We start from the raw sequence: 11,824 nt of genomic DNA, 5'->3' as shown, positions 1-11,824 counted from the left end.
ATGCTGCTGACCACTGCTGGTGTTGACTGCTTCGATCTTTTATTCCCACTGCTGCTGACCACTGATGATGATGACTGCTTCGATGTTTTCTCCTCAATGCTGTTGAACTCTGATGATGTTGACTGCTTCGATCTTTTATTCCCATTGCTGCTGACCACTGATGATGATGACTGCTTAAATGTTTTCTCCTCAATGCTGTTGAACTCTGATGATGTTGACTGCTTAGATCTTTTCTTCCCTCCGCTGCTGACCTCTGATGATGACGTCTGCTTCGTTCCTTTCTCCTCAATTCCGTTGAACACTGCTGGTGTTGACCGCTTCGATCTTTTATTCTCACTGCTGCTGACCTCTGATGATGAAGTCTGCTTCGATCCTTTCTCCTCAATTGTGTTGAACACTGCTGGTGTTGACTTCTTCGGTCTTTCATTCCCTCCGCTGCTGACCTCTGATGATGTTGACTGCTTCGATGTTTTCTCCTCAATGCTGCTGACCTCTGATGATGATGACTGCTTGTTTGTTTCCAGTGAGTCTATGGCCATAAAAGCCTCTGACACCCTTTTTGTGTGGCAGTTAACTTGGTTGTTCAGCCACCAGCTTATCAAGGACAGAAAACAAAACACCCTGGTCTGAATGTCTGCATATATGCCCCTGTGTGCCTTAGGAACAGCCACCTTTTTCACTGGACCTGAACTAATGTCTGAATTCCTTCCAGGTGCGATGTGCGCATAGATGAGATCTGAAAGCTGTTTTGTGAATACAAGAACCTTTTCAGATGGAGGCTTTTTCAGTGTTTGGAATGCAGAACTTTCATTTCCACCTCCCGGCTTCTCCTTCTCCAGAAGCACAGCGTCAATACTAGCCATCAATGACTGTATCGTCAGCCTCCTATTGACTTTGGTCTCCTCCTTGAATTGTTTCGCGACCCCTGTCAGTATTTGAAGCGTCCCTGCTGTGGCAAAAGTCTTCATGAAAAGACTATTGATCGTCCTCATTCCTTTACTGATTGAGAGGTTTGGCTGTGGAGATTCCTTTCCATTTTTGCTTTCCTTATTGATTGACTCAATAATTTCATCTAAAGCCATATCAATCTCTGGAGAAAACGATGAATGGAGAAAGAGGCTGTCATTGAACTCATTAAAGAAGTCTGTGATGTCAGTCAAGCTATTGTTGATTGTTTCCTGGACAAGCATCTTCCCACTGTCCATACTGCTTGTTGTTGAACCTCCCTCTGAGGAACTACCTGACTTGGAGCTGACTCCTGAAGAGTGGGAGCTTGAAGAGGTCCTACACATCCGAATGGGATCATCTGAAGCGTCCTGTTCCTCTGAGGAAATTGCCCGACTTCGCCTGCGCGATTGACACTCGAGCAAGAGTTTGATTTTTCCATCTGCCTTTAACGTCTCGCAGGCATAACAGATCATCTTCTGGACTTTAGCGGGGTTAATGAGGCGGGTTGGTATAGGCTTCTCAGAGCTCACACAGGTGGAGCTTGCAGACAAGGTGGAGTTGACAGTCTTCGTCACCTCCTCTACAACCAAGTCTGTGAGCTTATCCAAACTCTTAGACTTTGTTGTGCCTGGTGAAAGACTGTCGTTGAGAGTGTCGCCCAGAATGGACCGAACTTCTTCCTCAGACAAGGGTGCATCGGGACATTGCTTTGCAATGGCATTTGAAACGGTCGTCATTAACTTCAGCAGAAGATCTGCCAACATAAATGTTGTAGCTTCATCCGGTTTGCATGACTTCAACAGCTCCCACTGCTCTGCAGTGATCTTCGTAAAAAAGGACTTGAAGTACGGGCGGACAGTCTCTACCTCTATATCCATTTGTTTCACTCTCCCAGTGATCTCCATTGCGACTGTTGTTTGTTTCAATGTGTGTTACGAATTGTTATTTTCGCTGTTCAAGATGTGTTTTCCAAATTCTCATGAAAAATCTCTTATCTTCTTTGTTCTACCAATTCGCTGGTTAATGCACACTGATTCTTCACTTCTTATTTTTCTGAGATAAAGAGCATCTTTAAAGAATAGAAAGGGAATTGAAGCAAAGGAGTTTAAAGGAATTGAACCAAAGGGGGTTAAAGGAATTGAAGCAAAGAAGGTTTAAGAAATTCAAACAAAGGGGGTTAAAGGACTATGATGTGACTAATAGATCAAAGGAAACCATAAACTGTTTTGCCTGCTGCCGTCTGGCCGACGGTACCGCAGCATCCGGGCCCGCACCACCAGGCTCAGAGACAGTTTCATCCCCCAGGCCATAAGACTTTTAAACTCCTCCAATCTGCAATAACTCCACTAAACCATCACCTTAGCATATTTGCACTATTGCACATAATTGCACTATTGTTTTTTTTTCTTTAGGTGTATATATATATTTAGATATATATATTTTATTTTCTATTTTAAATTTTTGATATTCTATTTTATATTATTTTATTCAATATTTTTTTGCTTGTAATATTCGGAGCATTGCTATAAGAGAGCCTGTGACCCAAGCATTTCATTGCCAGCGACTGCTTAATGTAATTGTTGTGTATTTGACAATAAACTCTTGAATCTTGAATCTTGAATCCACTTGGATCGACCTTGTATTGCAGTACCTCTAGGAACGGTGCACCAACTCAGTAGATGGCGGTAATCAGTCCAAAATACTCTGTTTAATCTATGACAATACCATGACACAAAGAAGTTTTTTTACAGTTATCTTCTGGGATCACATGATCAAAGTCCCTTTCCCAACATATTTTAAGGCCCTCCAACTTTGGAAATGTATATAAATATAATCATAGAGTTTTGATGCTCCCTTATTTTTGTGCTCCATCTTAGGTGAGAGATCTTCAATTCCAGTTGTACCTTGAAAATGTGTTTATTTGAAATACAGCAATGCCTAATTTAATAACCAATGCCTAGGTACACTGAGTGGAACTAATGCAGTCCCATACAAAATGCCATATATTATATAAATATTGTACATTTCATGAAGGTAGGACATGTTTTAGGGCTGTTGGTGTTGGATTGTATTAGTTTTAGCTTGGTGTACCTAATAAACTGCTTCACTTAGTTCCTTATGCAATACGTTACCCTTCATGTCCATTGTATAATACTTTGTGCATTGTCAGGGATTTGTTCTGCAGTTGAAAAACAAATGACTTAAGATAAATTGTGAATAAAATTCACATATTTTTCATTTGGAGAAGTGATGTGAATGTCACTGTCTGATCTGTGTCAGCACCAAAGTTGGGATCTGCGATTTTGTTTTATGGTTTGTATTAAGCATATATTTAACAAAGCACTTTGTCAACTCCAAATACAAATGACTTCTGAGTCCTGTTTTCTATTGCTTTTTTCAAAATGTCAATTTTTACTATGTATGACTGATCTGTGGAGAAAGGCATTTTCTTCTTCATCATTCCTGTGTACGCTGAGTGAATATTATAGAAGTGACAGTAAATCTGATTCTGATTGTGTTGCAAATTGATTTAGTGCAGCATCACACAAGCCAAGAAGTTAAAACCGGAACAATACGAGCTCTTCACAGAAATATCAGTAGTGGCATATGTACCAACCAGTAACTAACTAAAAGCTGAAGAGCAGGTTCACACTGAACACATGGGGAACATTATGCTGCCTGTACATTCTACACACTAAACCTTTAAGGTTTCTACATTCTATTGGCCAGGTATTCAGTATCCTAAGCATCCACATTTAGATTTAAAGATGGAAAAATAATTACATTACCAGAGTTTAAATTGATAAAAAATAAGACTCGGGTTCACAACTGCTGAGACAACCTATTTGAGAAAATAGGTTTAAGAATAGAGAGGATGACTGTGGTTTTTCCGAGCATGGGAAGTCTGAGTTTAAATCAGTTATAGCAACTCAAAACTAAACTGCAATGTGCCGGATTGGGGAGCGTATGAATGTTGTTTAACTGAAGTGAATATCAGGGACTGAACTAATCTCCAAGTCTCAGTGTCTCCGACTACACCCTGATCTGGACTCAGCTCCACCAAGAGAATAACCACAGCCAGCAGTGGTGCAGCCTGATGACCAGTCGGGCACTCAGCTGCTACCGCTGCAGAGGGCGCAGGCAGCAGCTCCAGCCGTCCCTAACCTCTATCCAGACTCCGACCTTGTTGCAGCGGAGGATGTGGACAGGCTTCCAGCATTCACCACTCCATATGTGGCAGCCCATATCCCACGGCAAAATGGAAAAAGGACAATTCATGGCCTAAATGTAACCTCGCAAGCACCGAGGGGGCGCTAGTCAGTTATTTTGCCACGCCCATTCCTTAAAACCATCTGAATGTCTGCAGGGGGGGATGTTGTTACACAAATGTAGTTTAAGGGAGGTTGAACCTCCAACACCGAAGTTATAGTAATTTCGTGTGTCACGGCGAGTTGATGAACTTTGACGCCATGCCACTATTATGGCGTTTGACGAAAAGTCACAGTAATGTTATGCCTACATTATCAATGTCTTGAAACCCATTTGATACAGTTTGACATGGCTGCGAGCAGTGGGTGAGGAGGAATACCTCCAAGTGTAAGACGTTCCAAAAACAAGACATTTCCTGTTGCCACCAGGGGGCGCTGTGATTTTAAGTCATGATTTCTGTGTAGATGTCATCAGGCCAGGACTCTTGTCTTACATATCTAGTTTGGACTCGATTGGACCATGTATGTCCAAGATACAGAACCTCGTGTTTTGATGGCGTGTAATCAAACTTTGATGCCATGCCACGGTCACACCGTGTGACGAAAAAATCGATCTTTGAGTTAGTTTTCATCTCCATCTTGTTGTGATGACACGCATCTCCATATGAAGTTGATCTGATGAAAGCCCTGGGACAAGTACATCAAAGTAAAAATGTGGAAAATGGCCAATATGGCCACAAAAGTCCAAATGGCGGGCTTCCTGTTGCTTTTTTCCCATTGCACCTCTGCCATTTTTTGTTTGTCTGGTCATGATACACCTGGGCTACGATTTTTGTGAAGATCGGTGAAAGCTAACTGAGGGGCTTTTCCTTAGATGGCGCTGTTGAGCCATTTTTCCACGGCCATTTCAAATTACTCCAGAATACAATTACTTTTTGAGGTTTTGAATTCCCTGCAAACTTTGGTAACAATTTGAGCATGTCTAGGCCCTGAAAAAGCCCCAAAAGGGAAATACAAATCCTTCGAAATACAATAGGGCCTCCCCCCGTCGGTGCTCGGGCCCTAATTACAATTAAAGGAGATAAATTGTGTATAAATGCTGTATTATAGATATGAGATCTACAAAAGTCTGTCAGTGAACTGACCTCAGTGTCTCCAGTCGACAGGTTGGACTCTGTAGAAAACCACACAGCTCCTTCACTCCTGAGTCCTGCAGGTCGTTGTACCTTAGATCCAGTTCTCTCAGATGAGCGGGGTTTGACCTCAGAGCTGAAGCCAGAGAAGAACAGCTGATCTCTGACAGTCTGCAGCTCTCCAACCTGAATAAAGAATAAAACTTAACTGTAAATTAAACTGAGTTCATGTGTGAAAATAACAAATAAACATTCATGACACACAGACTCATAACATGAAAGATAAATATGAAATCAGACATGTTGGACTAAAAACGAGTCCTGATTCAGTAAAAATAGATTATTTGGACCCGGTCTCTGTCCTGCAGATCAGTTTAGGAAATCCAGAACTAAACTCAGATGTGTTTTAACAAGTAGCTGAATATTTAAAATGTCACAAATTAATTAATGAATGGATTCAAGTTATGTATGAAGAGGAATTATGTTAAATTAGAATTAAAGGAGATAAATTGTGTATAAATGCTGTATTATAGATATGAGATCTACAAAAGCCAGTCAGTGAACTGACCTCAGAGTCTCCAGTCGACAGGTTGGACTCTGTAGAAAACCACACAGCTCCTTCACTCCTGAATCCTGCAGGTCGTTGTCACTCAGACCCAGTTCTCTCAGATGAGCGGGGTTTGACCTCAGAGCTGAAGCCAAAGAAGAACAGCTGATCTCTGACAGACTGCATTTCCACAACCTGGATAAAGAATAAAACTTAACTGTAAATTAAACCAAGTTCATGTGTGAAAATAACAAACAAATATTCATGTCACTCAGACTGATAACATGGAAGATAAATAAGAAATCAGACATGTTGGACTAAAAACAAGTCCTGATTCAGTAAAAATAGATTATTTGGACCCGGTCTCTGTCCTGCAGATCAGTTTAGGAAATCCAGAACTAAACTCAGATGTGTTTTAACAAGTAGCTGAATATTTAAAATGTCACAAATTAATTAATGAATGGATTCATGTTATGAATGAAGAGGAATTATGTTAAATTAAAGGATATAAATTGTGTATAAATGCTGTATTATAGATACGAGATCTACAAAAGTCTGTCAGTGAACTGACCTCAGAGTCTCCAGTCGACAGTTTGGACTCTGTAGAAAACCACACAGCTCCTTCATTCCTGAGTCCTGCAGGTCGTTGTCCCTCAGATCCAGTTTTCTCAGATGAGAGGGGTTTGACCTCAGAGCTGAAGCCAGAGAAGAACAGCTGATCTCTGACAGTCTGCATTTCCACAACCTGGATAAAGAAATATGAATATTTGAATGTGTCCTCCTGTTGTTGTGGATCGTCATCATGTCAACACAGACTCTCAACATGCTGCTGACCTCAGTCCAGTCTGTGACCTGAAGATAAATATCAGATCAGACATGTTGGGCCATTGTTTCATTTATCACCTTCTTCTCTGTGTGTTTGGTCACTGAGCAGGTTTGTGTAATTAAACACTGTTTAAAGTAGGGATGGCTCCTGACAGTCACTTCCTGTTTGTTTCTTACTTATCAACTGTCCAACGTGTTTCAATAAGAATGTGTCTCATTTTGAAAACCTGAGGAGGACGAGTGCTCGGCCTCAGTCGACATGTTATTTACTGACACTTTCTTAGTGATCAGGAGCAGGTGAGTGCAGGTGAATGGAGTTGGGCTGATGAGGTGCACGTGACTGACAGGCTGGGTGAGTGACAGATGACTGAGGGACAGTCAGCAGAGCAGAACTGTGACAATTCAAATAAATAATGACACAATAAGAAAGAAAGTTGGAAAAGTGAACAAGGATTTAAGGACCTCAGAGTTTCCAGTCGACAGTTTGGACTCTCCAGTCCAGAACACAGCAGCTTCACTCCTGAATCCTGCAGCTTGTTTACACTCAGATCCAGTTTTCTCAGATGTGAGGGGTCTGACTTCAGAGCTGAGGCCACGATTTCACAGTGAGTCTCTGAGAGTCCACAACCAATGAGTCTGTAATTAAAGAAAATATCAAATCTGTTAGAATTAGGGGGACTCACACTGCACTGGTTGGTGGTGGGGTACAAACGCAGGGTGGTAATTCTAGTTTGACAGGAAAGAAGAATAAACAATATTTCCTGCTTCTTCAGTTTAAAGGAAGAGTCAGTGATTCTCATCCAAAACACTTATTCAGTGATTGTCTCCTCACACTCTGCTAGCTGTTTGCTCATATATATATATATATATATATATATATATATATATATATATATATATATATAAAGTATACACAATAATCTCCCTTGCACCGCACATGGTGGTATGTCTGAACCCTCAAACTCCAGCACAGTGATCACATTGGATTTCACTCTCCACATCTGATGTAGTTGTTCTGTATGTACATTAGAACAATGAGAATGTATATGTATACATAATAATAACTTTATTACACACAAACACACACCAGACACACACACTGAATTTCAGTCTCCAATCAACCTAACTCCGATCTACATGTCTTTGGGTTTGGGGAGGAAGCTGGAGAACCCAGAGAAAACCCTGCAGACACAAGGAGAACATCCTCCTCACAGAAAGGCTGCACTAACAGTGTTGACCACTGCAACACCATGCTGCCCAAAACAATGAGAATCATTTAACACTGTGTATTTGAAGAACGACTCATCTACACTGATTGAACATGTTATTGATCATGTCTGGACTCACAGAGCCTTCCTGCAGTTCCTCACAGCTGGGATCAGTCTCCGTCGACCCTGGTCTGATGTGTTGAACTTTTTCAGGTCCAACTCATCCAGAACCTCCTCTGACATCTGCAGCATGAATGCCAAAGCTGAGCAGTGGATCTCAGAGAGTTTCTTCATTGATTTGTTCTCTGACGTCAGGAACTGTTGCATCTGCTGATGAACTGAGTGGTCGTTCATCTCAGTCAGACAGTGGAAGATGTTGATACTTCTGTCAGGAGAAATGTCACCACTCTCCATCTCCTTCAGGTTGTTGATGACTCTCTGGATGATCTCTGGATTGTTCTCTTTCCGACCCAGCAGGCCTCCTAAGACTCTCTGGTTGGACTCCAGACTGAGGCCGTGAAGGAAGCGAACAAACAGGTCCAGATGACCATTTGTACTGGTGAGGGATTTCCTCATAGTTCTCTTCAGGAGGTCATCCAGGGAGAAGGTACTGTCTGTGTCCCCATATGTTCCCAAGAAGTAGTTGAGTTCTTCTGTGTTCCTCTTGGTGTAACAGTGGAACATGTAGACTGCAGCCAGGAACTCCTGAACGCTCAGATGAACAAAGCAGTAGACTGATTTCTGGAAGATCACACACTCTCTTCTGAAGATCTCAGTACAAACTCCTGAGTTCACTGAGGCCTCTGTGACATTAAGACCACACCACTCCAGGTCTTCTTGGCAGAACATGATGTTTCCTTCCTCCAGATGTTTAAACGCCAGCCTCCCCAGCTTCAGAAGAACGTCCCTGTCAGCCTCCGTCAGCTGCTGTGGAGTCGTCTCATGTCCCTCACCGTACTTGTTGTTCTTCCTCTTTGTCTGAACCAGCAGGAAGTGGGAGTACAGGTCAGTCAGGGTCTTGGGAAGCTCTCCTCTCTGGTCTGTGGTCAACATGTGCTCCAGAACTGTAGCACTGATCCAGCAGAAGACTGGGATTTGACACATGATGTGGAGGGTCCTGGACATCTTGATGTGTGAGATGATTCTGCTGCACAGCTCTTCATCACTGAATCTCCTCCTGAAGTACTCGTCCTTCTGGGCGTCAGTGAAGCCTTGTACTTCTGTGACCCTGTCAACACATGTAGGAGGGATCTGATTGGCTGCCGCAGGTCGGGCGGTTATCCAGACGAGAGCCGAGGGAAGCAGATTCCCCAGGATGAGGCTTGTCAGCAACACGTTGACTGATGACCTCTGTGTGACATCAGACACAAACTTCCTGTGGCTGAAGTCCAGAGAAAGTCTGCTTTCATCCAGGCCGTCTAAGATGAACAAAGGTTTACAGACAGCGAGCGTCTCTGCCGTGAGCTTCTCTAACATTGGATGGAAAACACGGAGCAGCGTGAGAAGACTGTACTGCTCGTCTTTCACCAGGTTCAGCTCCCTGAACGAAAGCACAATCAGCAGACCCACATCTTGGTTTTCTAAACCCTCTGCCCAGTCCAGAGTGAACTTCTGCACCGAGAAGGTTTTTCCAACGCCAGCGACGCCGTTGGTCAGGACGACTCTGATGCTGCTCTGCTGGTCAGTTAAGGCTTTAAAGATGTCGTGGCACTTGATGGGAGTGTCGTGGAGGCTCTTCATCTTGGAAGCCGTCTCAAACTGCCTCACCTCATGTTGAGTATTAACCTCTTCACTCTGTCCCTCTGTGATGTAGAGCTCAGTGTAGATCCTGTTGAGGAGGGTTCTACTTCCTGTTTCATCAGTTCCTTCAGTCACATGTTCACATCTCCTCCTCAGACTGAGCTTATGTTCATCTAAAAACTCCTGCAGACCACGATCTGCTGAAAGACAAGAAACAATGTCAGAGACAGAGAATCTGCTGATTGTTTTCATCAGATACAGAAAAACTACAGAAATAAAAGCTTTTTAACTCTGTGGTTTTATAACGATGTTAAATGTTGATGCTGTATGAAGGTACAAAATAAAACAACATGTGCTGATGTCAGAAGTGAAGTCATCAGCAGACACATGTACAGTCCAGGCTCTGGTCATCTCACGCCTAGACTATTGTAACTCCCTCCTGGCAGGTCTACCTGCTAGTGCCATCCGACCTCTGCAGCTCATCCAGAATGCAGCAGCTTGACTGGTCTTTAACCTAAATTCACTCACACTACTCCGCTCCTCCGCTCCCTTCACTGGTTACCAGTGGCTGCCCGCATTCGTTTCAAAACATTAGTACTTGGGTACCGTGCTGCGAACGGATCCAGTCTACATCCAGGACATGGTCAAACGTTACACCCCAGCCCGTTCACTCCGCTCTGCATCTGCCAATCGGCTTGTTGCTCCCTCACTGCGAGGGACAGCTGCCGCTCAACAAAATCACGACTGTTTGCTGTCCTGGCTTCTAAATGGTGGAATGAGTCCCCATGGACATCCGGACATCAGAAAGTCTACACATCTTCCGCCGCAAACTAAAAACACCTCTTCCGACTATACCTTGAATAAAAGTTTAAACTAACAATTTAGTAGCACTTAAATGGCACTTACTTATAGCACTTTGTAGTTTGGCTTTCTTGAAGAAATTGTACTTTCTTGATTATTGTTGTTCTGGGTTTGTACCCTCATGGTTGAATGCACTTATTGTAAGTCACTTTGGATAAAAGCTAAATGAAATGTAATGTAATGTACAGTGCTGCTCTGACCGGCTGTCTGAGCTCCAGCTCCTGTTCTGGATCTTTTTCCACACTGGGGACAGGAGGAGTCTCCTGAAGAACCAGACTGGTCCCAGTATGAGGTGATGCACTGTCTGCAGAACCAGTGTCCACAGCTGGTGGAGACTGGATCCTTCAGGACGTCCTGACACGAAGCACAGCAGGACGACTGCTCCTCCTCAGAAACATGACTCCTCTTCCTCTCTCTGTGAAGACATTTCCTGGTAAATCAAATGTCACAGTCACAGGTTGTCATTACTTCTGTCTAGCAGGTCTCTTACTTTGGGTGTGAGGGTCCAGGTTCATTACTGAAGCATATAGGAAGTCCTTTGGACTGGTCACTCTTCAGAGACACACAGCTGAACACTGGACACTCTGCTCTGTCCTCCTCTTCCTCCTCATAACCACTCATCTTCAGTCTGAGAGGAAAAACACTGACACTGACTGTGAGCTCAAACACACACAATGAAGCCAGGTACGTAAATTCAGTGTTTCTTCAAATATAACAGAGTCAACACTCCTACACGGTTTCCCTGTTGTCAAGGTAACCTGAGACAGTTGTAGGTTTAATGTGTTGGACTCAGCAGATCAGTGTTAAGTCAAACTGTTGATTGACTGACAGAAGTTCATCCTGAATCTTCTTCTCTCTAAAGTCCACGAATAGAAAGCTGACTCAGAGTCTGTTACAGTAAAATAATATGAATGAATAATATAAATGTTGATGAATACTCACCAGCCTCAGACTTCACGTTTCCTCCCTCTGCTCCTTGTAGTTAGAATTAAGTCTGAACCTCTATATACACAGTCTATGGTCTGAACACTCTCACTTTCTGATCCTCCGCTTACTGGAAACCACATGACTTTTGTGTGTGTGTGTGTGTGTGTGTGTGTGTGTGTGTGTGTGTGTGTGTGTGTGTGTGTGTGTGTGTGTGTGTGTGTGTGTGTGTGTGTGTGTTTTAACATTAAAGTTATTTAATTACATCAAATATGAAGAAAAAATACCATCAACATGTTGATGTATTTGGGTATGGTTGCCGTAGCAGTGTCGTGTAGGGGGGAATGTGGACAATCTGTCTTTGATAAACAGGAAAAATAGTTTAGACTCCGCTAGCAGTCCCTCGACTTGTCCCGAGCAGCCGGGAGC

The 11,824-nt window shown here is 43.0% G+C and overlaps 1 long non-coding RNA gene across 5 annotated transcripts; it reads right to left on the bottom strand.

Annotated features, from left to right (window-relative positions):
• Positions 1-7,244: 7,244 nt before the first annotated feature.
• On the bottom strand, positions 7,245-11,562 carry LOC117778123. 5 transcript variants are annotated; one of them, XR_004616736.1, is made up of 3 exons: positions 11,414-11,562; positions 10,962-11,124; positions 7,245-7,298 (listed from the first exon to the last, which is right to left on the bottom strand). It is a non-coding gene; the product is annotated as an uncharacterized LOC117778123 (long non-coding RNA). The 5 variants fall into 5 exon arrangements; XR_004616738.1 differs by having other exon boundaries at positions 10,962-11,114; XR_004616733.1 differs by having other exon boundaries at positions 10,962-11,099.
• Positions 11,563-11,824: the final 262 nt, after the last annotated feature.

Source organism: Hippoglossus hippoglossus, chromosome 17, assembly GCF_009819705.1.
Source record: "Hippoglossus hippoglossus isolate fHipHip1 chromosome 17, fHipHip1.pri, whole genome shotgun sequence".
NCBI lineage: Eukaryota > Metazoa > Chordata > Actinopteri > Pleuronectiformes > Pleuronectidae > Hippoglossus > Hippoglossus hippoglossus.
Note: the sequence above shows the minus strand (reverse complement) of the source record. Positions and strands in the feature narration are given on the sequence as shown.